This window comes from Ambystoma mexicanum, chromosome 13 (assembly GCF_040938575.1).
Source record: "Ambystoma mexicanum isolate Mex_15411 chromosome 13, UKY_AmexF1_1, whole genome shotgun sequence".
In the NCBI taxonomy this organism is placed as follows: domain Eukaryota; kingdom Metazoa; phylum Chordata; class Amphibia; order Caudata; family Ambystomatidae; genus Ambystoma; species Ambystoma mexicanum.
Window position 1 is genome coordinate 194,273,993 of NC_090938.1, and position 25,478 is coordinate 194,299,470.

Genomic DNA, 25,478 nt, shown 5'->3' on the forward strand with positions numbered 1-25,478 from the left:
TGCTTAGAATATTCCCCGTCGTCAGACTGGGAATATTCTAAGCATGTGAATCCATGAAAGATACCAATGCTGGAGAAATGGAGTTACAGGTAAGAAACTATTCCCATCTTGCTGATCTCTTCTGCTGTACTTTGCTTAGGTGGATTTCTTTAGGGTCTTATTTCAAATACATGTTGACAAATACCAAATGAGAAGGACCCTAACTCAACACCATTTTAGCGAGGTATTAATGGGTTACTCTTTGAGCCCAGATGTATCTTGTTCCTCTGTGAGACTAGGTGCCGAACATGACTCTGGCCTGTTCTTTCTGTCCCTTTGATGTCATAGCACTAAGGAAGACCTCTCTCTGCCTCGTTATAACCCCAGCATATCGTCCTGTGTACCTCCTAATGCATGTCTGGATAGGTTTATAGTCATAATGTCGAAAAAAAAAATGTCGACAAACAAAAATGTTGAAATTTTTTTTTCGAAAACAATAATGTCGACATCCTATACTTATAATGGAAAAAGTCATTTTTTAGAAAAAAAAATGTCACTTAGAACTATCAACACCTCACCCAACACCCCCCTGCCACCCCCCACACCCCCCACCACCACCCTCCCACCCCTCATACTCAACACTTTCTAATTATTTATTTATTTATTTATTTTTTCAATAAATAAATAACCAAAAAGAGTATCATTTACTATTGGGGGGGTCCCCCCCCAACCCCCACTCACCCAACACCCCCCTGCCACCCCCCCACATCCCCCACCACCACCCTCCCACCCCTCATACTCAACACATTCTAATTATATATATATTTTTTTTTTCAATAAATAACCAAAAAGAGTATCATTTACTATTGGGGGGGTCTCCCCCAATCCCCCCTCACCCAACACCCCCCTGTCACCCCCCCACCCCACCCACCCTCTCACTCCTCATACTCAACACATTCTAATTATATATTTATTTTTTCAATAAATAAATAACCAAAAAGAGTATCATTTACTATTGGGGGGGTCCCCCCCCAACCCCCCCTTCACCAAAGACCCCCTGCCACCCCCCCACACCCCTCATACCCAACACATCTTAGTTATATATATTTATTTATTTATTCATACAATAAATACAAAATTTCGAAAAAATGTCGACATTTTTGTTTGTCGACATTATTTTTTTCGACATTTATTTTTCGAAATTTTGACTGTCGACATTTTGACTGTCGACATTATGACTGCCCACCGTCTGGATATCATAGCTCAGGTTTGCAGCAGATCCAGCAAGGCGGAATGTCTATTTCAGTACCCATGGCAGCCAAAGCAGCAGGAGTCTTAACTTACCTGAGGCAGCTTTGAAGGATAGTGCAGAGGATGTTTGAGTGGGATCTTTCACATGCGTCCCACTAAAGTTGAACAGCCTCTTGGTGCTAAGTGAGATCGTTGAGTCAGATGCTATGAGGTGTAAGAGAAATGCAAATACCTTCGACACAAGAGTCAGTTTATTTTCTTTTTGCTGTTAATGCATTGTGGTGTCTGGAACAAATTGCAATTATAGGGTGTCTTACTTTCTTGATTCAGTGCACATGTATATGAATGAGTGTCCCTGAGGAAGACGAGTGGCCTTCATAAGGCTGTATTGAGCTGCCTGGTGGTGCAGCAACAAGCCCTAAGGTCAATTTAGTAATGCTAAGAAAGGATGCAGGTGCAACACAGCAATTCTGATATCTTTAACGGTTGCTGAACTGTGTACTTGGACACCATCACCCGACTGTGCCAGGCAACATATAGCAAGCATGCAAGCAAACAACTTCCAGATGTTTCAGAAACGGTCCTTGCAACCCCAACGCTGTACCCCTACATGCCCAATTTCCTTCATTATGAACGGTCATTTGGACTAGGTGTCGTCGCTCCCTGAGCTTATCGCTACACTCCAGCTCCTTCTTTAGAATAACTATGCACTTTGCGACATCCTAGTCTCCTTTTTAGTTAGGAAGTTCACTAGCAGGAGATCAAAGTAGCTCCTGGGTGCTGGGCATCGCTCGGATACAGGAGCTACATCTGGTGAACCTAGAGCTGGTCTATAGAATTCTGAAAACGTAACTTAACCTTTGTCAATGATATCCAACCAGTTATGTTTTAAATGTCTTCTGGGTGTGTCCAAATGATCATTTATACATATTCCCAAACATACAGAATGAATGTTACTGTTGGGTAAGATTTTCATATCAATGATAAATCTTCCTGACCTGTGTCAATCACAAAACATTTTGCTTTGACTAGGTAACTATTTGACCTTGACCCTAGGTGAAAGGCAATCTTTCCCCAACACACAGTCTTTTACTCTTTTGATGTGTGACCATTTTGTCTCTCCACGGTGTATGGTTGAAGTTAGTTTCCTACAACTTTTGGGCTTAAACTGGGTTGCCTCTATGGGCTATCCTGTCAATTTCTATTTCATGTACTTGGGAGAACTACAGTTTCCGAAGTACTAAAGTTTTTTTTTTTCATCCCCCTTTACATTTTAAATAGTGAGCCAGCACACGCCACCTTATGTGGAGCGTTTGTGGGGGGTTGGGGGGGGTGTACTACCCGCCAAGGCTCCAGAGTTTCTGAGAAGGCAGAAAGCGAGTGAGGAGTACAAAACTCTGCAGCCCTTTCTTGAAACTTAGTTGGACATCAGAAAAATTGTCCTAACAGTTGCATAGATAAATTTGAGTAGCACCAGTTCTCCGGCGGGCCAAATGTAGCTCCTGGTAGCTGTTGTTGTTAAGCCAACCAGGCTCACATAAGCTATAACCCGGAGCGAACTAGCTCCCAACTTTGTACTCTTAAGTTCCACATTTCCTATTGGTTATGCTCATTCCTTAAGCTTACTCATTGAATTGGACACTCTGTAATGAAATCCTAGAGTCCCAAGCTTTATGGTGACCAGTGTCTTCCGGTAAGAGTAATTTTCTTTCTTGTGTGAAATCTCCAATGCGAGTCCCCCAGCACTGTTTTGTTGGACATGGATATTGTGCGAATTCCCCCGAGTGAGTGGATACCTTCCCCCCCCCCCCCACTCTCCTTTGTACTCTGGTGTTATGGAACCTTCTTGACCACTTTTTGGGAAGTCTATTTGGAGTGCTTCTTTCCTCCAAGTTTCTTGCATTTAAATTTTATTAAAGCGGCAGACCACACCTTCAGAGTAGTGTTGCTGGGAGCTCTTAGATCTGTCCCTCCATTGTGTCTTTATTTTCCCGACTAGCTCTTAAAGTTAGCAGGCCAATGGGATACTTTTTGTCCCTTTGTGTTTTTTATTTTTTAGATCGGCACATCCCACATTAAGTGGAATGCTGTGTGGAGACAATGTATCCCTTTTCTCCAGTAACTTACTGAGACAGGTCCATCTGTTCAGGCTGGTGGTAGTGTACCTTTTGCACAACTTTTGTGAATTTTTATCGCAGGCTGTCTTCATAGCTCTGGTAGAGGCCACAAGGGACACCATTTACCCATAATGATGGTCTTATTTTTTTCAAGCACTTAATACTATGCCTTGTCCTTTCTTCTTTTTTTTTAAAACTTATTTTATTGGCATTTGTATTGGATGCATACAAATACAAGAACATTAACTAAAACAATAAACATAAACAACAGTCTTCATGGAAAACAGTTCCTCTTACTTAGGTGGGCATGGGTGCAAATGGGGGTTCCAACATCACGGGAAGTGGGAGGGATCTCGGTCAAGAAGATCACCATATCCAGGCGAGTGCGAGGGATCAGTTATGGCAAAGTAGTGGGGTTTATCAGGGGGGTTTATGGTCTGCACTGAAGTGTATATCTCACAGGAGGGCCTTCCAAGAGTCCAGAGTGCCACTCGCAATGTCTCCGCTAGAGATGATTCCATCTTGCCAGGCTCTGGTTTCGGCTGCAGTCCATCTCTCTAGTTCTTTCATCCAGCGTTCATGTCTAGGGCCCCCTGGTGTCTTCCATGCCATGGCTATAGTTCTTTTTGCAAGGATACATGAAATGTCCATCAGCTTAACATGTTTGTATTTGCTTGGTCTGGGGTAGACCCCTAATAAGCATTCCCCGGGTGTCCGTTCATATCTGCTTATCCCGGCATCAGTGCAGGTCTGTTTGACTTTGGACCACAGCGCCATTGTCCTGGTGCAAGTCCAGAACATGTGGATCAGGTCAGCTTTGTCGTTCCCACACCATGGGCAAGCCGGGGAGGCTTGTTTGTTGAAGGAGGCCACCCTGTGTGGGGTCATATACGTCTGATAGAGGACGTTTAGTTGTATCTGGCCGAATCCGGAGTTTCTCGACACCTTCTTGGGGTATAGTAATGTTCTTTCCCATTCCTTGTCTGTAAGCGTAGTTTCAAGCTCCGTTTCCCATTTCGCCTTCAGTGTCGCACTTTTGGGGTGGGGTTTGTTGATGAGCCTCTTATAGAGTCGAGAGACCGGTTTCCAGCCATCCGTGAGGTCGTGCATCTTTTGTAACAGTGGGTCTGGGGTGGGTTCCTCTGGCCAGCTGCACCAGATCTTCTTGGCGGTTTGTTTGAGCCGATGATACCAGAGAAACTGGCCACTTGATAGTCCTTCATTAGCCTGCAGCGACTCAAAATCCCTGAATTCTCCCTCCTCAAACATATCCCCCCATGTGTAAATTCCGGCGTCCTCCCACCTCCGAGCTGTGGAGAGATCCAATTCTGTTTTGCACACGTCAACCAGAATGGGGTTGTCTGGAGAGTAAGGGTGTTTCACCTGCCTGATGTAGCAGGTTCTGGTCCAAATCTGCCTGCCAAGTTCGACGATCAGGGGGGCAACTGGTGATTGTTGTAGAGGGTTCGAAAGAGTTTCTCCGGGGAATATTCTGAAGGGAGATTGTCTCAATAGTCCCAGCTCGGCTGATGGATCGTCCGAGAGCCACTTCGTCACGTGGCTAAGCTGTGCCGCAAGATAATACAACTGAGGTCTGAGAGTTGTATTCCCCCTTCCTTGTATGGGAGGGATAGGGTAGCCAAAGTCAACTTATGCCTGGTAGGTCCCCATAGGAAGTCCTTGATAAGTGCCTCTAATTGCTTAAAGAAGGGCGGTCTGACGTAGTGGCATATGTTGATGAAGAAATACAGAAATCGGGGGAGGACTATCATCTTAACGATTGCTGCTCTGCCTACCATTGCAAGTGGGAGTCGAGACCAAAATTTCTTGGATTTGCGAAGGCTGGTTATTGCTACTTCTGTGTTGTGCTCGTGTGTGAGCATCGGGGTGTGACTCACATTAATTCCTAGGTACCGAAACGTGTCGAGTTGCCACTTTATCCCAATGTCCGGGAGGTCAATGTCTTCTAAGCCTCTTAGGCTAGCCAAGGGAAAGGCAGAGGATTTCAGTCTACTGAATTTGATCCCAGAGTATTTTGCATAGTTGTCCAGTACATCCAATGTGATTGGTGCGTTGACCTGGGGATCTTTAAAATATAAAAGGACATTGTCCGCGTATAGGGATATTATGTTATGTCCGTTGCCCACTTTGATGCCAGCGTCAAAGAACTGTTTCCTAAAATATATGGCAATCGGCTCCAGGCCCAATATGTATAGCATGGGCGACAGTGGGCACCCTCGTCTGGTGCCCCTTTGTATTTTCCAGGATTCAGACACTGTTCTGCCGGTTTTTACTCGTGCCACAGGAGAATTATAGAATAATGTGATCCATCTGACAAAGCCCTCGCCAATCCCGAACCCCCTCAGCACCTCGACGAGCCACTCCCAGAAGATAGAATCAAAGGCCTTGATGGCATCAAGTGATAGTACTGCTAGGTCTTCTTCATTCTCATAGGTTTCGGCCATAATGTGTTGAAGCTTTCTCAGGTTGGCTGTGGTGTTGCGTCCTGGAACAAAGCCATTCTGGTCTTCGTGGATTAGGGACCTTACCACCCTAGCGAGTCTGCTGGCCAGTATAGTGGTGAGAATCTTACTGTCATAATTTAACATGGCCAGATGGCGGTAAGAGTCGCAGTCAGTGGGTGGTTTGTTTGGTTTGAACATGGGAATAATTGTCTCTTTCATAGTGTTAGGTAAGACCCCGTTTTCGTAGACCTCTAGGTAGACCTCGTGGAGGATTGGGGTGAGGATGAATTCGTATGTTTTGTAAAATTCAGGCGGGGAGGCCGTCACTTCCGGGAGCCTTACAGGTGGCCAGCGATCTGATTGCCCCGTCACGTCTTCTGCTGTGATTTCCATCTCCAGTGCCTCTTTGTTTGCTGGATGTTTTGGGGAGGCCTATCTCATCTAGTGTTTCTTTGATTTCATCTCTATTTGTGTTTCGTGGGAGTACAATCTGGAGTAGAATTTGGCAAACGCTTCATTAATTCCTAGTTGTGTCTTGTGAAGTGTCCCGTTTTCGTCCAGTATCTCCGTTGGGAGATGCCTGGGGCGTTCACACTTACACAGCCAGGCCAGCAGTCTGCCGCGTTTGTCGGACTCCTTGTGAGACCTGGTAGTGTATGTTGCAAAGTCAAACTTCTCTAATCTGTCCCAGGAAGATTGGCATTTCTCGCGGGCTTCCTTCAACTTCATTTCAACCTCTGGAGTAATGCTTGAGGTAGATTCTAGACGGGAGATCTTTTTCTTGTGCTTCGAGTTCAGTCCTCAATTGCCTGCGAGTGCCTCCAGCTTTTGATATTATTTCTCCTCTAGCCACCACCTTCATGGCTTCCCACAGTGTGCTCCAGGTAGATACTGAGCCTTTATTAATGTCAATGTATTCTTCTAGTTTTTCAGCTAGGTCCTCTCTGAACTCAGGGTCGGCGAGGGCCGCCGTGGGCATCCTCCACATGGGGATTGGTGGTCTAGGCCCCGTTAATTGTCATTGCATGATCAGTGGGAGTGGTCTGAGATTGATCTTCCCAAATATGCCGTGGTTTCTGCCAATGGTATTTGTTCTCTGTCGATGAACAGATAATCTATTCTCGTGTGGATCTTATGCGGGGCTGAATAATAGGAATAGATCTTTTCAACAGGATGTTGTTCCCTCCAAATATCCACCAAGTCGAGTTGTTGCAGCGTTTCTGTCAGAGCACATGTTGCGGGGTTACTTGGATGATGAGGTGGTGGTGCTGACCTGTTCTTAGAGCCATCAATGACGCAGTTGAAGTCCTCCCCCTCCCCCCCATATAAAGGTCCTATTTCGGTGGTATGCCATCCGTGAGCATCTTGCTCTAAGGTGTGATGGTATTCCGTGTTGCGGGAAATACGAATTGACTAGGCAAATTGGAGTCTGTTCGATAGTGCCCCACATTATCACATACCTTCCTTCTTTATCGGACTCGAAACCTTGCAATTGGAAGGGCACATTCGGGTTCCCCCATGTGAACACCACCCTTGAGTATTTGGAGTAGGGGGATCCTCTCCCGGTCCCAGCCCATCGATCTGTTAATTTGGACATGGTGTCTTCCGTAAGATGCGTCTCTTGCAACATCGCAATCGAGACCTTTTTCCTGCGGAGATAGGACTGTATTCGGTTTCGTCTCGGGTATGAGCTCATCCCTCTCACATTCCATGTCATCACTTTGAGTTGTGACGCCATCGGGTCAATATTTTGAGGCCGGCTGACAGCTCCACCTCTGGAGCATGTAGTAATGCCAATCTGAGGTTATGAGACCGTTGACGGGAGTAATCGGGTTCTTCGCCCCCCAAGTTGTAGCATGCACCCATCCTGTGCTGCTTCAGCGATAGTGGTATGAAGACTGTATAACTAACAAAACTGTTAACAAAACTCAAACTGGTGCGCCCAGCGACTACATCTTCGTTGCGGTGCTCGGGCGCTCTCGAGCCGTCCAGACCCATACGGGTATCGGGCGCGAGCTGTGTCGGGCAGGTGGCTGTCCAGACCCAGATTGTCTGCGGGGGATCGGGCTGGTGTCTGGCGGAGAGGCCGAACGAGGGCCGTTTCTATGTAGCTAACTGTTAGTTGGATTACCTTCTGAGGTCCGGTTGATTGTGCTTGTTGTGGCCATTTATGGCAGCATGCGTCGTATGCCGACGGTCTGAGAGACTCAATCTTCCATCTGGGGAGCATCTTTGCCATCTGCAAGGTTGTTATCTTCCAGCCACATGTTGGCGGCCGTTGGGTTTTCTAGGAATATGGCTCGCCCGTTGAAGATGACTTTCAAGCGTGATGGGTAGAGCAGCCTGTATTTCAGGTTTAGTTGTCGAAGTCTTGCTTTTACCGGGACAAATGAGTTCCTCTCCCTCTGCACTTTCTTAGTGTAATCGGGGTAAATGGTTATTTTAGAGTCGCCACGTTCGATGGGGCCTTCTTCCCTGGAGTGCCGTAGGATAATTTCCCTATCCTGAAAGTTTAGAATTTTAGCAATTATTGGTCGTGGAAATGATCCAGGTGGGGGCCGCTTCTGGAGGGACCTGTGGGCCCTTTCGACCGCAAATCCTTGCAACAGTTTCCCAGATTCTATGTAGGCTGTAGGGTTTGGGCCTTCGTTTCCTTCTGGTACTCCTAGGATCCTAATGTTGCCCCGTCTAGCCCGACCTTCGGCCTCCTCGGACCTCTCCTCTAGGATAGCCACTTTCTTCTCTAGGTCTGCAACCTTGGACTTCAAGGCTGCTGTGGCTCCAGCCGTTTCTTCTATTGAAGTCTTGGTGTTTGTCACCCTCTCGATTAATTTGCAGGCGTCCTGACGCAGGAGTTGAATGTCCATTTTAAATTTGTCGATCTTAGTCTGTGTGTCCTCAATGAAGCAATAGCCTCCAATATTTGGGAGTGGTTATCTGTGGTTTCCCCCGCTCTCGTGTGGGTAATCTCTGGGGCACAAGAGTGAGCCTGTGTAGGGGTTTTTGGCTTGGCGGATACAAATGAGTCCTTGGTGGCTGCTTTCGCTTTGTTCCTAGCGGCCATTTTGGAGTTTCGGTGATGCTGCCCCTGGGACACTTTAGATGAGTTACCGGTGGGGGTATCAGCCGTCTCCCCGTGTATAGAGTAATGAGTGATGTTCCCAAGGTGTCAAAAGTCAATGAATCCGAATCTGCAGGGGGGGTAGGGGTTCTGCCACTATATCTGTGAAGTCGCCGTCGCTGCCCTTACCTCTGAGCGTCCGACTCGCCGGGGCAGGGAGATCTGGGGGGTGCCGTAGTCGCGCTCTTGCAGCTGGTTCTCGCTGTTCTGCGCCCCAGGGCGACGCTGGGGAGGAACCTCCGATGGTAGTGTGCGCCCTCAGCGGGCCGTCCTCCGCGACGGCTGAGCCCGCGTAGTGTACCACGGGAGCGGTGTACAGGTGCCGCTGTGGCGTGCCTCGCCCAGCGGTGAGAAGCAGGATGAGGGCTCTCCCTTCCGATGTTCTGCATGCGATCGTGCTCCGTCGTGTTGTCTCTCCTCGATCTGGCCACCTTAATCCCCGAATGCTGTTTGATGGCGGCTCCTTCTCGGAGTTTCCGCTAAGTGGGGCGGGGCGCCATCTTGGATGCGTATGGAAGCAGGGGAGGGAGTATGATTCGAGGACAATTTCGCCGACCAGAGGGTCCGATTTCCGGCTGGTCAAGCAGATTGTGTCGGGGTCAGCTTCTCCCACCTCTGCATCAGCTTTTTGTGGTCGTAGGCACTTCTTATGCCGGCAAAAAGGATAGAGAAACGGCGTCTCGGCCGGAGCTCGGCTATTCAGCCTCTGTACACCATCAGCTCCAGGCCACGCCCCGATGCCTTGTCCTTTCTTATCTCTTTTACCTTTGTGGGTGGGGGGAGAATTCTGTTCCCTTTCTTTGACAGGCTTCCAAAGGAAAGCCTGCAAAGGGTCTCTGAGTTACCGGCAGTACAGGAAGTGGGCAGGTGACCGAAACTCCTTTGTCCTGCAGTCTCCCTGACTGAAAACAGTTCAGACTGGAAGGCTGGCTGTCCCCATTGGACAACCCCCCGGCCCCAAGTTTGAATCGTGCATGGGATATGATTGCTGGACTCAGCCGCTGTTCCTGGATACATTCTGAGGTCCTGTACACAGAAATGGAGTTGCCCACTGGAACAGAAGTAGCCAAAGAGGACAACAAAGGACACTGCTAGCAACTTCCAACGAACGACTGCCAGAGCCTGTTAAATAACGGCTGCAGCCCGTCCTCGACTTCAAAGCGACAGGGACTCTTCCTCCCATAGACTGGTGTGCTTAACCAGCCTTGAGACGAGCTACAATTTGCGCCATCCCTGAAAGAGCTGCAACCTCCACGGCCTGCAATTCCCCAATACCCTGGGACTGGTGGTGCAATGCAGTGCATAGTCTCCGGAAGCGTGGTTTCACCAGAAACTGTCGGCACCCTTCTAAGCCTGCAGCAATTTGAGCCAGCTCCAGAAAGTCTCCTCACCAGAGGCGAGGACCGAGAAATGAAGAGTTAACCACTGTGACAACGGTCACTCTGCTGAACCTGAAAAAGGCACCACCAAGCCGACAGACTATCCTTTGCTGGAGTCCGTCACAAGCACGAGAGCTGTCGCCAGATCCACCGAAGTCCCTTTCTGTTGCCAAGATCGAGAAACCTGTAACCAGGTGTTAGGGCAGTTTTTCTGAGGTCCAACTAAGGGCTTAGTAAAACCATCTGCGTGACAATCATTTCTTAGACCACTTAGCATGTTGTCATAGGCCACTCACTGTGTGTGCAGTCCTTACATATTTAATCCGCTTTACTAATGGCCTGTGTATTCGATAACTACGTTACTGGCCCCTTTCTCATGTATATTGGGAGTCTTTACCTTACTCCATCAACTAGCCACATGTTCACTTACAGCTGCCACCTGAACATACAAGCTAACCTAATTATTACCGATCCTCACACACACTAGTGGATCACCGCAGTACCTAATAATGTACCTTGCTCTATTAAAACCCTAATCATAGCCTTTGTCTTAGTTTCTTGTTCCCTCAGCTCATATTCGGAGAACATAGATAACACAATCATGATCACACCCAATCTCTTCAGGTCAGGACACCCACTACACTCTGATCAGATTAGACCCACTTACTTCCTGCCGCCATTTATTCCTACGCCTGACATACAAACTGTATTGGGCTCTTCAGTCACCAGCCTAACATGTCTACTGACCCCTGCCCAATGGAGTCATCTCAGAACTCATTGGCCTGGTTCTAGGCTTAACAAAATGTGCCTACCACCTCCTATCCAGAGCAATATACAGAACCCACCAATGCCATTCAAAATGAGAGCCAAACGCAAACGAAACCCAGACTCCATTAACCACTCTGTAGTGAAATCCCTAATTGGCCCACCCGATAGACAAGATAAGAACCTGCTAACGATTTAAGGTGCACTGATCAAAGGCAGATCAGTGGTAAACTAGCTCCCCTCAAATCATGCAGAGAGAAACCTTCATTCTTGGTTTTTCTCCCAATCTCAAAGCCACACAGAATGAAAAAAGGAATGCAGAATCACTCTGGAAAAATAACCCTTCGGCCCAGAATAAGGAGAACTTCACTAACATTTCTGCTAGATAAAAATCTGAAATCCTCCAAACTAAGAGACGCATTTAATGAGAGAATTATCAAAGCTTACTCTAGCACAAGGGAACTCTTTGCTATATTAAGAGAGCTAGAATCTCCCTCTCCTCCTATTGACACCTGCACCAAAGCAAAAACTTGGTGCAATAATATCCAAAATGCACTATGTAACAAAATATCTCTGCTACAAGAAAAAATCTAAGCCAATAAAGCAAGCCTCCCACCTAATGATTTACGGCTGCAGGAAGCACGAAACATTCTGGAAAAACAGACCACTCGGTTCAAATTTGCCCCTGTCTCCACCCATGAAGTCTATAATCCGAGGCAGCCAGAGATCTAGCACCTGTCATTAGTCCCTTAAATAACTCCTTTTTCGACACGTGCACAGTCCCAACCAATCTTAAAGATGCTTGGGTTCTTCCACTATTGGAGAAACCTAACCTAGAGCCTAGCATTCCCACCAACTACAGACCGATGACAACGGTCACATTTCTCTTTAAAATCTTAAACAAGACAGCTTACCACCAGATGCAAACTTACCTAGAGGCCAACTACTTGTTAGGACTCCGTCAATCAGGCTTCCCACCAAGACACGGTACTGAATCTGCACTCATTGACTTGAAAAACGAAATGGATAAGTTGAAGGACAAAAGCGAACTGACCATTCTCCTCCTACTAACTTGTCGACCGCTTTCGATCTGGTGAATCATAAAGTGCTCTGTAACCATCTGACCTCTGCTGCTCAGTTCTCGACAGAAGCCTCTGCTTGGATCCAATCCTTCTTAGATAATCGTTCCATGAGTTTTTTTCATCTCATCAGCATAACCAGTACATTTTAAGGGACTGTGTGTCACCCCTACAATGTATAACATATTCACCAAGCCTCAGTTTGATAACCTTGATAATCTGGGTGTCCTCTACACCAACTACGCGGATGACACTCAGATTCTCATTCCCATCTCATATGACTGTGACATTGATGTGGCACGGATCAACAAAATGTACCTCATCACTCAAGCCTGGATGGCCACACACGGTCTGTTTTAACAATGACGAGAGAGCTTCTGCTCATTGGATCGCCAGGCAAACTCAACAAACTTAGTAACCATTTTGTCATTTGACATTGACAGCATAAACATCAAAGTTTCCAAAGAGGTAAAAATGGTAGACTTCTACCTGGATTCAGCATTGAAGTTGAACAAACAAGTCAATGCAACTGCCTCAGCTACACATGCAAATTAATCAATTCATGTAAACCGTTTCTCTATCGAAAGCTGCACTACATTAGCAAGAGCTCTTATTCTGTCAAAATTAGACTATTGTAACACTCTATTTAGGTTTGAGTAAACATAATATCAATAAATTGCAAACTCTACAAAACAATGCCTTAAGAAATGTGCTGAGCTTCCCAAGAATGCAGCATATTTTGAACGCCAGACGTACCACTAAATGGCTCGCTATAAAGGATGGAATCAAATTCAAATCCTTAACCCTCACCCATAAATGTCTTTCTAACCTGGCCCCTAAATACTTAGTGGATACATTCTCCAAACATACATCTGGACGTCCTATCAGAACCTTGCATGCGAACTGCCTTTTGGTCCCGAGATACAAGCTCAAGAAAGCAGTGGGATGCCGTGTCCCAGTCCTGGCAGCCCAGCTGTGGAACTCTCTGCCTGCAGCCCTAAGAGCAGACCATTCTCACTATACGTTCAGGAAAGAAACTAAAATATGGCTCTTCTCCCTTAATGTATAAGCAATGCCATAGTCACAATGTTATGAAAATACTGAACACTTTGCCTGCCTATATATGTGTAAAATAAGCTTGTAATATCTATTTACTTGGGTATCCAATGGAATGTAATTCTTGATGTCATTTACACATGTGATTTAATGCTGTAAATAATTGATATCTTGTTTTTGTGTAACGTGTTTAAGTAACTATGTAACTTGCAATGCACCCAGACACCCCCAGGGTTCGGCGCGCCAAATAAATAAATGAACAAACATTCAACTGAGACAGTACAAGACTCCACTCTTAGTATAAGCCTGTACCACCTGAGCGTATGGCAGTGTAGACCGAGCAGCCAGTCTTATTTTAGGAGGCAGAGAGGGCTGTAGAAACAGTACAAAAAAATGGTAGTACACATACGATCCAAAGAAACATTGAAATACTATGTATTGTAAAAATAAAGGGTTTATTTAAATAAAAGTAGACCAAGGTACATTTTGGCTATATAATTACTATCACATATATAAACACACTATGCTTTAAAGTACATAGACCAAAGCATAGACCTTGTTCAGAACACAAACAGTATTTCTAGGTAAGTCAGACCTTGGCATACACATTTAGTATAACAGGCACACCTATTCATGAGAAGTAAAACCATAAGTTACCTTCAGATTACTTTACAGTAATTCAAGTGTAGTAGACCCTGTCTGTTATGCAATGACAGGGTTAAGAAATCGCATAATTAAACAACCCTGTTACCAGGATACTTTTCTAGATAGTGGAATACCGATTCAAGGAACAGTATTTCTGAGGCTTGTGGAATCTGCTTAGATCACATGCTATGCATAGGCCGACATCTAGTGGAAGCTGCGGAGTATTCGTTGTTTTCGAAATTGAAAAAGGGGCGTCAACAGGGCGTGCCAGTAATACTATCCCCAGTGTGACGTCCACTGTACCCATGGTCCTTCAGGCGTCGAGGTCCCTCAGATTGTTTTTTTCCACCATTGTGAGCTGTCGCTAATCGCGGAGTGCACTTTCGGCTAACGCCATTGACTTTATCAAAGTTTAAAAATAGTTACTCTTCCTGACCTTTTTCGACTGCCGTGTCTCGACGAAAAATCAACAATCGAAGGACAAGAAGAACAGTTGGACGAAGAACCTTCGGATTCCTTTGACCTTGGAAGGCCGAAAGGGTCTAGACCCTTACAGTAGGGAGACTGGCGGGCGCTCATATCACAGTCTATTTCTCCTCCCCTTCCCTTTGTTGCCCTGCTGCCTGCCCCAACCATGGATAGGACATCTTTCAAATTTTGCCCATCCTGTAACAAAAAATGTCTGCGGATCGATAAGCACAAGGTGTGTAACCCTTGTCTTAATCGGGACCATGACGAAGGGCACTGTCGGGCTTGCAAGCTCTTTTGACCCAAAACTCTTAAAGATCATAGGACAAAATGCTGGACCCATCACGCTATACAAGCCGAGGCTGCCATGGACGTGGAGGGATCCTCCAGCGACGGCGTCCTTTTGCACAGCGAGGGTAATGGGGAACTTCCACGTTCCCCAGTGCTAGCACCCAACCCTGCAAGACAGGCCGTGGCTCTATTGTGGGGGCTATACCCGACAGCAAGAGCACACTATATCCCCACACAAAACGCCTACCCTGCAGTAGATTCGGCGTCTAAGGGAAGATCTGCAGATTCGCTGTCCTGGGCACTCCAAAAGTCGGATGCCTTATGACAGGCCCCAAAAGACTAAAGAAGCCGCCCATAAATCCACATCTACCAAACGTTGGAAGACGCAATGGAAACTCGACCTGTGTCGTCGAAAACTACTCCTAGTTCAAAACAATCCTCCTCTAAGAGCTTTAATCATAGGGATAAACAAAAAGACAAGGATAGGTCCCTTAACGGTAAACCTCAGAGTGAAAGGCCTACCCCTAACGCATACCTTACAGGAATACAAGAGGATAGTGAGGGACTTTTAAGTGAAGCCCCTACATAATAAAGTCCTGCCACCTTCTGCTGTTCCTTGCCCAAGCATTATTCCCAGTTCAGCCAAATGGTCAGCTCAGGACATAGAGAGTTATGTCCAGAATTACTTTCTTTGCTAACTTTTTTGAAGAGCACCCTCAAACCTTTGAAAGCTTACAAAATACACCTCCCACTGATCAAGCTACCACTTCCCAGCCCCATCAATCACCCCAGCCATCTGGGAAAAGATCCCTCATCTCTTCTGATCCTTATGAGACGTCTACTGCCAAAAAATCGTGCATCCCTGCAGACCTTTGACATGCATGTAGACACAGAAGAATATCAAGAAGATACTCAGTACTATGATGAAGAGGTTGAGAGGGATAATAATAATGACGATGAGGCGGAGGTTTATGCTATGGACTCCCCAGTTCCACAGGAATCACTGTTACCTTATTCCCCAGTGGATGATCAACTCATGTTTAATTACATTTTGGTCAAAGCAGCTGAGCACTTCGGCATTGAGACTCAAGAGACTCCGCAAGACAAAGATTTTGTCGAACATCCTGGGGGACAAGAAGGCTGCCACCCAGTTTATACCCATTTTAAAGTCTGTCCAAAGGAGAATCCAAACGAGGGCGGTGATCCCAAGAGTAGAAAAGTCATTCTGCCCGGCCCCATCTGACCCCTTATATATAAGAGGACAGCTTAAGCCAGACTCAGTGGTGGTCACAACAACCCGAAAGAGAGCTGGTACACCCTTGGCCACCTCCGAAGCTCCACCAGACAGAGCAAAAATACTCTATGCCATGGGTAGGAAGGTGGCTACTTCCGCAGTTTACCAAGCAAGAATCTCCAACAATTCCACACTGTTGGCAAGCTACAACTGTACTAAATGGGACGAGGTTACTGCCCTAGCTGATGCTGTTCCTGAACCTCTGAAATCCAAAATTGCCCTTGTCGCAGCCGAAGGCAGGGCCACTGCCAGCAGCCTGCTTAAGGACAACCTGGACGCAGCGGATAATGCCAGACCCATTGCAGAAGTCGCTATCCTTAAGCGGTTTAAAAATAGAGACTGCCCCCCAGGCCCCATTGACTCTCATAAACACTGCACCCACATATTCAGTAACAACATCAAAAGCTCTACCAAGACCCTCCTATTAGGAGACTTCAATTTAGGATTTAATGATAAGAAAGACAAAAACACAGATACCCTCACTAAAGAACTAAATGACCTGGGCTTCACCCAAAAGGTATTAAATCCCACTCGCACGAAAGGCCGCTTCCTAGATTGGATCGTAGACCATAACTGCCTCTCATCCATCACTGCCAACACCACCCTGCCGTGGACCGATCACAACTGTATCGAATTCACTATACCCATTACCAAATTTACGAAAACTCTCACCCCTGCTACCGCAGCGCAAGTGAGAAGCTCTAAAAAAAAAACTCACTGAGGACAAACTGCGCCCTTACCTAAACATCCCTCAACTAGCACCCCCCCTTTGCCACAGATCCCATCACCCTAGCCAACATCTATAAGGACGTTATCACCAAAGCAACTAACGAGATAGCACCCCTCGAAACCAAAAAGGAGAACAAATCAGTACACACTAATTCATGGTTCACTGAAGAACTCCAGTCACTGCGCACTTGCAAAAGAGCAGCTCTGAAAAACTGGCAAACCAATCCTAGTGTCAATGCCAAAAATGAGTTCAACCGTATCTCCCACCAATACAAAGCAGCCATCACATCAGCCAAAGCAAACGCTTTCAACACACGCATCTGCACAAAATCGCACTCCAGAGAGATCTTCTCCATCTTGAAGGAGCTTATCTCCCCTCCCAACTCTCCCGACGAAATAGTCAAAGATGAAGCATGGAGTACTAGCATCCAATCTGCCATGTTACACAAAATAGACCTCCTCCAAAAGAAAATTGAAGACCACTGCAAAGCCCTAACTCCGCAAACAGATGAAATCTACCATCTCAACTCCCGACTCAACCAACTCCAGTAGACCTGTATTCTCATTCAGGGATATCAGCGACCAAGAAGTTCTAGACCTCAAAAATCTCAAACCGTCTGCCTGCAAAGGGGACATATGCCCACCTAAGCTCATTAAAGACTGCGCTGACTGCCTCGCCCCATTTTTCACGGCCTTCATCAATGCGTCTTTCTAAACTGGCATTATCCCAGCCAGTCTCAGAGGCCTGGGTCCGCCCACTCCTCGAAAAACCAACGCTCGACCCTCTTCAACCTAATAACTACAGACCAATAACCACTGTGCCATTCCTCCTGAAACTACTTGAGAAAGCTGCCCACTGCCAAATCCAACACTTTCTGGGAACCCACTCCATTTTAGGAACCAGACAATCGGGTTTCCGAAAAGGACATTGCACTGAAACAGCCCTGGTGGATCTAAAGAATTAGATTACCCAAATCATGGACAAAGGCAAGCCTGCCTTGCTGCTGCTCCTAGATTTCTCTGTCGCATTGGACCTGGTTGACCACAAGACTCTCACTTCACACCTCACACACTCTGGATCACCTTTCCTCGAGGTAAGAGCCATGAAGGTTTTCTCTGATATAGCAAACGCTAAATCTACCACAATCCACTGCGTAGTCCCTCAAGTATCCTGCACCGTACCCACACCATACAACTTGTTCACGAAGCCCCTCTTCGACAAGCTTGACTCTCTTGGTATTGCGTATACTAATTACGCTGACGATACCAAAGTACTTTTTCCCTTCTCTGGCTCATACCACGAAGACGCCAAGGCACTCCTTTTTGATCTACCCTACCATCCAGGCTTGGATGGCAGTAAACGGCCTCTGCCTAAACGGGGACAAGACAGAGATCATGATACTAGGCCAAAAAAACACACTAACCAAGCTTGACAAACTATATGCCAACTTCTCCATTGATACCTCCACTATCCCGGTATCTACAGCAGTCACGACACTGGGAGTATACTTAGACTCCTCACTAACCATGACCAGACAGGTTAGTGCCATCGCCTCCTCTTCTGCACACACCACTAAACTAATAAATGCCATAAAACCATACCTTTCCAAAACCAATTGCCCATCAATAGGCAGAGCAACCATTGGTGCTAAACTAGACTACTGTAATGGCCTTCTGGCAGGCACATCCGATAAAAATGTATACAGGCTACAAGTCACGCAAAACAATGCTCTCCGTGCTGCCCTTAGCATCCCTAGGAGGGAACACATCTCCCAGGCTAGACTTTCAGCTCACTGGCTCCCGGTCAAAAAACGCATCACATTCAAAATACTCACCCTCACACACAAATGCCTCTCACTATCTGCACCTTCATATCTATCTGAGATGATCTCCAAACCCTCCTCTATACGCCCTGCCAGAACACAATACTCTAACCAACTCCACGTCCCACGGATTAACAGAGCCAAAGCAGGCAGCCTAGGATTCCCATATATCGCTGCCAAACTCTGGAATGCACTACCCACAGACATCAGAGCAAAAAACTCACTCCTTGCTTTTCGTAGAAAACTCCAGACCCAACTCCTTGCGCAGTAAACCGTAACCGCATCTGTAAATATCTTAACAACTTATGTAAATATGTAAAAACAACAGATATACTGTAACTTTATGCTCTTTATGTATATGCAAATAAGCTATGTATGTAACTAAGATATGTATGGAACAAGCGCCACGATGCTCAACGGCTGATGTGCGCTCTACAAATTTGAATAAATAAATAAATAGACTCGGGCAACCTTGCTCAATATGCCAATAGAACCGAATGGGTTTTTTGGCAAAGCAATAGAGGATTCTTTAAAGTCAGCCAAGGACGAGTATGAAACACTCAAGTCCCTTGGTCAACTCACTAATAAACAGATCGGACAAAGGGGTGGAAACAATTTTCGCTGATTTCACGGCCAAAATCAAAGAGGCTCGAGTTACAGCCAAAACCAGAATACATCTTGGAATTACAAACAAGGACAAGCGTCCCAAGGTTATCCTAGAAGCCAGAGCAAAGGTGGAGGAATGCCTCCCAAACAATGACGCCCCACTGCAGGTCCCCTCCCATGCCTCCCTAGTCGGGGGGACAGATTTCAAACTTCACCCACGCATGGGAGAGCATAACCACGGACAAGTGGGTGTTATTGACAGTAGGCAGAGGTTATTGCGTGGACCCCTAAAATCCCCATCAAACCTCCCCCCGCGCCAAAGGAAAACGTCAAGAGCGGAACAACTCTTCTTGATGGAGGAAGTCAACACGCTACTCCTCAAAAACGCCATTGAGATCGTGCCCTCCAACGAGGTAAAGGTTATCTATTAAATATACTTCCTAGTACCAAAGAAAGATCTGACAATGCGCCCAGTATTAGACTTGCGCCCTGCGACCAAATATGTAAAGCCACAAAAGTTCTGCTCGACTATGCTACAAGAGGTAATCCCTCTGCTAAAGTGGGGGGATTACATGGCAATATTGGATATGAAAGCTGCTTATTTTCATATTTCAATGCTCCCATCGCACAGAAGACTCTTACGGTTCAAAGTTGCAAACCAGCACTACCAATTCAAGGTGCTACCCTTTGGAATAGCTTCGGCTCGAAGGGTATTCATCAAAGTACTGGTGGTGGTGGCAGCGCACCTGCACAGGCAGGCAATCCCATTGTACCCCTACCTGGACAAGTGGCTGATCACAGGAGAAACTCCCCATCTTTGCAAACTAAACACTCAAAGAGCCATACATCTTCTCCATCATTTGGGCTTCTCGATAAACGAGAAAGTCAAGTCTGGTACCAAGTACATTGAAAGCTATAATAGATACCCAAACAGGCTTGGCCTTTCAGTCCTTGGAAAGAGTGCTAAACATGCTTCGACAAATACCAGTATCAAGCCGGTCTCCAGATGAGCGTACCCAAGCAATGTGATTACTTGGCATGATGGCATTGTGTATTTATCTAGTCCCACACGCACATCTGTGCATGCGACAAATGCAGGAGTGGTTGGTGCAACAATGTTCACAGGCAAGTGGTCAGTGGGACGATCTAGTGGTCATTTCGCCAACACTGGTACAAAACCTATGCTGGTGGTGGAAAGAAAATCTGTTAAAGGGAAAACCCTTCCATGATCTGGAGGCGCAAGTGGTTGTCACAACAGATGCGTCACTTTCCGGGTGGGGGGGGCTCATTACCTTCAGTACAAGGTCTGTGGACACAGGTCACTGCACAGAAACATATTCACCCACTTGAACTATTAGCAGTACTCAAAGCACTTCAGGCGTTCGAGATGCAACTGACGAACCAGTCTGTTTTAATTCTAACAGACAGCACAACTGCCATGTTCTATATCAACAAACGGGGGGAACACACTCTCCAAATCAGTCCAAGTTGGCACAAAGAATATGGAGGTGGGCACTCAAACGGGGGATATCCCTATCCTCCCAACACGTTCCAGGGGTACTTAACACTCTAGCAGACTCTCTGAGCAGAGATCCCCTACCAGAGGAACACGAGTGGCAACTACACTCAAGCGTCTTAGATCACATCTTCTCTCAATGGGGTTACCCCACACTAGACTTGTTCGCTACAAAAGAAAACCAGCAATGCCCAGACTTTGCATCAGACTCCAAGGGGAAAGCCATATGGATGGTCAGGGAAATGTGCTTAGGCAACCTCCCCGCACCCCGACCCCCGACACTATTAATGAGCAGGATTGTGAACAAAATACACAAGAGAACAGATGACACTCGTCCTAGTTTCTCCCATGTGGGCGAGACAACCATGGTATCCGCATCTGCGCAAACTGGCGATGTGCGATCCCATCAGGCTCCCGTACCTAACCAACCTGTTAACCCAACACAGAGGAACAACGGAACACCCTCAGCCACACTCGATGGACTTGGCAGCATGGCTCCTGAAGTCGTAGTTCAGACACCTTAATCTACCACAGCAGTGTACGGATATCCTCAAGGAGGCAAGGGAACCTAACACCAGACACTGTTATTTCGACAAGTGGAAGAGATTTGTAATTTTGTGCCCAACAAATAAACACCATAGAATGTACTCCTTCTCACATTCTCAACTAGATGCCCCACTTGTTAGACTCAGGGTTAGTATTCAACTCTATAAAGGGCCACCTGGCAGCTTTATCAGTTTATACCACCTCTCAAAGCAAGGTGTGGTGGAAGATTCCAGTCATTAAAGCGTTCATGGGGGGGGGGGGGAGTCAAAAGACTCCACCCTCCTATTTCAAACCCACCACCAGGATGGGAACACAATGTAGTGTTAGCAAAGCTCATGGGACCCCCATTCGAGCCTATGCATAAGTCGAGCTTTAAACACCTGACATACAAGACTGCGTTCTTAGTGGCTGTTAATTCCATAATAAGAGTTGGTGAATTGCAAGCATGGTCGGTGCAGGACCCTTTCTTTATGATGCATAAAGATAAATTGGTTTTACGTACTCATCCTAGGTTTTCCCCTAAATCCATTTCTAAATTCCAAGTGAACCAATCCATTGAGCTTCCTGCTTTCTTTCAGAAACCAGCTAGCTCAGCTGAGGTGAAACTCCACACTCTAGATGTGAGGAGGGCTGTCCTTTACTACGTAAACAAGGCCAGACCGCTTAGGAAAACAGATCAACTGTTTGTCTCCATAGCAGCTGGGAGGGAAGGAGACTGCATTTCGAAAAGTGCCATCTCCAGATGGATAGTAAGATGTAATCAATGATGCTATTCATTATCTAACAAGGGACTGCCTTTTATACCAAGAGCTCACTCCACAAGGGGCACTGGAGCTACTCTGGCCTTTATCGCAAATGTCCCCCTAGACAGCATTTGCAAAGCAGCTATATGGAGCTCAGTACACACTTTCACTCGGCATTACTGCATTGACACACATTCCAAAGAAGATGCACATGTGGGACAAGCAGTTGTAAAACATCTATTTGCTGCTGCTCCTTCTCACGACCCACCACAGTCTCATAACACTGCTCGCTAATCTATGCATAGCATGTGATCGAAGCAGATTCCACAAGCCTCAGAAGGGATACATTACTCACTAATCATATTTTTGATGCTTGTATCTGCTTAGATTCACTTTCGCCCACCCTTCCTCCCCTGGGAGAAGGTGCATAGATGTTATGAGCTTTTGGTCTATATCGGCTTGGATACAACTGTACTCACATTACACTTCATTTAACCTCATGTCAGAACAAAAGAATCTGAGGGACCTCAACGCGTGAAGGACCATGGGTACAGTGGATGTCACACTAGGGATAGTATTACTGGCACGCCCTGTCGATGCCCCTTTTCGAATTTTGAAAACGACTGTAATACTGTAATACTTCGCAGCTTCCACTAGATGTCGGCCTATGCATAGCATGTGATTCTAAGCAGATGCAAGCATCAAATACGATTACGGTGAGTAATGGATCCCATATATACACCTACTACTATTTTGAGGATAAGTTATTCTAGGTGAGTAAGACCTTTTTGGTGTAATATGCAATTACAGTTGCTTTTCAGCTCAGCACAGCACAATCTTAAGATCGGCAAGAACTCTTTACACTAATTTAGGAGACCGAGGTCAGCTACACTTAAAGACTTTTCCAGAATGGCACACAGCTATTCTAGGCAGAGAAAACCTAATATTGTAATCTACTATTGCAGTTGCTTTTCAGATGGTGGAACACACTGTGGTAATCAATAACTCTTTAGGATGGCACACAGCTAACTCGAGGTAAGTAAAACTTATATACGCTTAAAGGATCTATCAGCAACTTAAAGGTATGTACATAGACCTAAGACTGTTTTAGCATCTGTATAAAACAGACCAGGAACAGCAAAAGCCAATGTTAGGGGAAGCATGACCCAGTTGGGGAACCTATAAACCTATTCTCTGAAAGAAATAGTGAAGTCAACAGCATTACTTTTGGGAATGAGGCCCAACCAATTCACAGGTGAGTAAATTAACCTTTTATATATACTTTTCAGAATGGCACAACACACATTCAAAGTAAGTAAGAACTTTTGTAACTGTTTACTCTGTTATTTCCTGACTAACTCTTTCACAAGTAAGTACTTTTCAACACTTGTTATATTCTTCAAGACAGAACCCTTTTCTTATCCAGTCCTTCCCTAGTCTATTGCATGAGTTCTCTTAGGCAGGTTGATATAGTTGCCAATTGCAGGCAAAAGTCAAAGTTCCTGTGGAAGAGTGTTCAAACAAGTAAGTGGTTAACTTTAAAGTTAATTAGGGTCCAGAGACTTCTGGGAAGACACCCTCGGAGGATTCCAGCAGTGGGCTTGGGTGAACTGTATGAGAGGACTCCCAATCACAGAAAACACCCCAAAAGCTTTACAGAAATCGCACATGCTTAAGGTAAGTAAATACCCCAGCCAACATAGAACTTCAGCACAGAAGATGAGTTGCAGCAGGAAGACTTCAGGATCTGCAGCCAAAAATTTGGTTGATGGATTCCTTTGTAATGAAGACAGAAGACGGGACTTTGGAAGGGAATTTGCAGCATGGATCAACAGAAAAGGCTCCAGGCAAGAGTTTGGCTTTTCAGGAGCCAGAAGAAGACGATCGCTGTCGGATTCTCATTGTTTGTAATGTCCTGCAATCTGATGAGGGTTTTTTAGGACTAAAATCGTTCCTCTGGAGTTCCAGCACAATGCCACCAAAGTTTCATCTTGATTTGGAATTCGAGAGACTGTGCATCGCACAATTGCTCGGGGTCCCATTGTATTGGGGTATTGCAGCCCTGCAAGGTCTCAGCACGACGTGGGATGGCTCAAAATGCAGGTCGTCATGAGTCTAGTGGATCTCACCAGGCTCTGGGTAGTCCTTTTCGAAACCCGTATGTCGATTGGAAAGGAGAGTTACAGCAGGCCCGGTTACACACTAGGAAGGCTCTCCGATCATGGAAATTGCTACAGCCTTCGTTTCTTCATCTTCCTATTCAGATTTGGTTCCAGTGGTTGACATGTCAGCAGCTCCCAGGTTCAAAGTTTTTATCAGGAACTAGAGCACAACCTCTACATTCTCTCCACATTTTACAGCAAGGGGCGGTCTGACGGTCCAATCAGGACAGCCAGCCACCCACTGGGAGTTTGTCTTCCACCTGCATGAAAGGAATAAAGGACTGCAGAGTTTTTGACTCCTCCCTCACTTCCTGCCTTTCTAGACTCTTTGGAGCTTGGGCAGGGAATGGACAGGATTCTCACCGAAGACCAAACTGCCACTTAGGTCGTTCAGCCTAGAATGGCAAGGAAAGACCTTGCACAGCACGCACACAGGAATTGGTGAAAATTGGAGCCCACCATTTTAGCTAAATGGTGGCCCAGAATCTGAATTATCAGCCTGCGAGTAATAAAGAATAAATGTCATAAAGGTAAAACCACTACCACCAGCCATTCATGCAAAACTCGCAATTGTAACAAAATGTTACCAGGTAAGTAAGCAAAGGGGATACATTGTTTTCCCCCCAGCACGCCACATAAGCTGGTGGGTGTGCTGGCTCACTATATAAAATATAAAGGGGGATGAAAATCCCTCGTTACCACTTGGGAAATATAGTTCACCAAGTACATCACAGAGAAATTAACAGGGGAGCCCAAAAGGGCAACCCAGCCGAATCCCAAAGGTTGTACGAAAAATATAATTTCAACCATACACTATGGCGAGACATAACAAGGTCACCCATAAACTGAGTAAAATAGTAGATGAGAGAGGAAAAAGATCCCCTTCACCTAGGGTCAATGTAAAATAGATACCTAGATAAAGCAAAAAGTTCTGGGGTTGACACAGATTAGAGAGATGTATCATTGATATGAAAATCTTACCCAACACCAGGTCTGCTGTTGCCTTGTTGCTCTAACCGTCCTGCAGCAACCGCTTGAAGGTACTGTCTATCTCCTGACAGACGTACCTGGAGCCTGCCTGATCCTGAGACTCTGGGGGTTTCAGATAGCTTGTATCTTGCACCCCCCCAGGTCTGCATCGTTACAATGGGGTGGAGGGGGACAACCCTTTGTGCTCTAGCGGGAAATCCACCTGCCCTCGGACGTTGGCCCTTGGGGCAATCCTTCAGGGTGTCATCCTAACCTCCCCGGGTTGTGAAATCAATGGTTACCTGCAAATGTAAGGAATCCAGAGGGATCCTACCCCTCTTGACCATGTACTTTGCGTTTCCTGCCTAGCCCCTGATCACTGGTGGCCCAGTGACCCCTTCGAACATTGAGACTCATGCCAGATGGGGCGAGGCTCATATGACAAGTTGGTTACAAAGTTATACATGGTTATAA

At 46.2% G+C, this 25,478-nt stretch overlaps 1 protein-coding gene across 9 annotated transcripts in view; it reads left to right on the forward strand.

Moving 5' to 3' along the window:
• Positions 1–25,478, forward strand: part of PPP1R12B (protein phosphatase 1 regulatory subunit 12B) — a 1,230,188-nt gene that overhangs the window by 1,133,375 nt on the left and 71,335 nt on the right. The gene's annotated exons all lie outside the window — the stretch shown is intronic.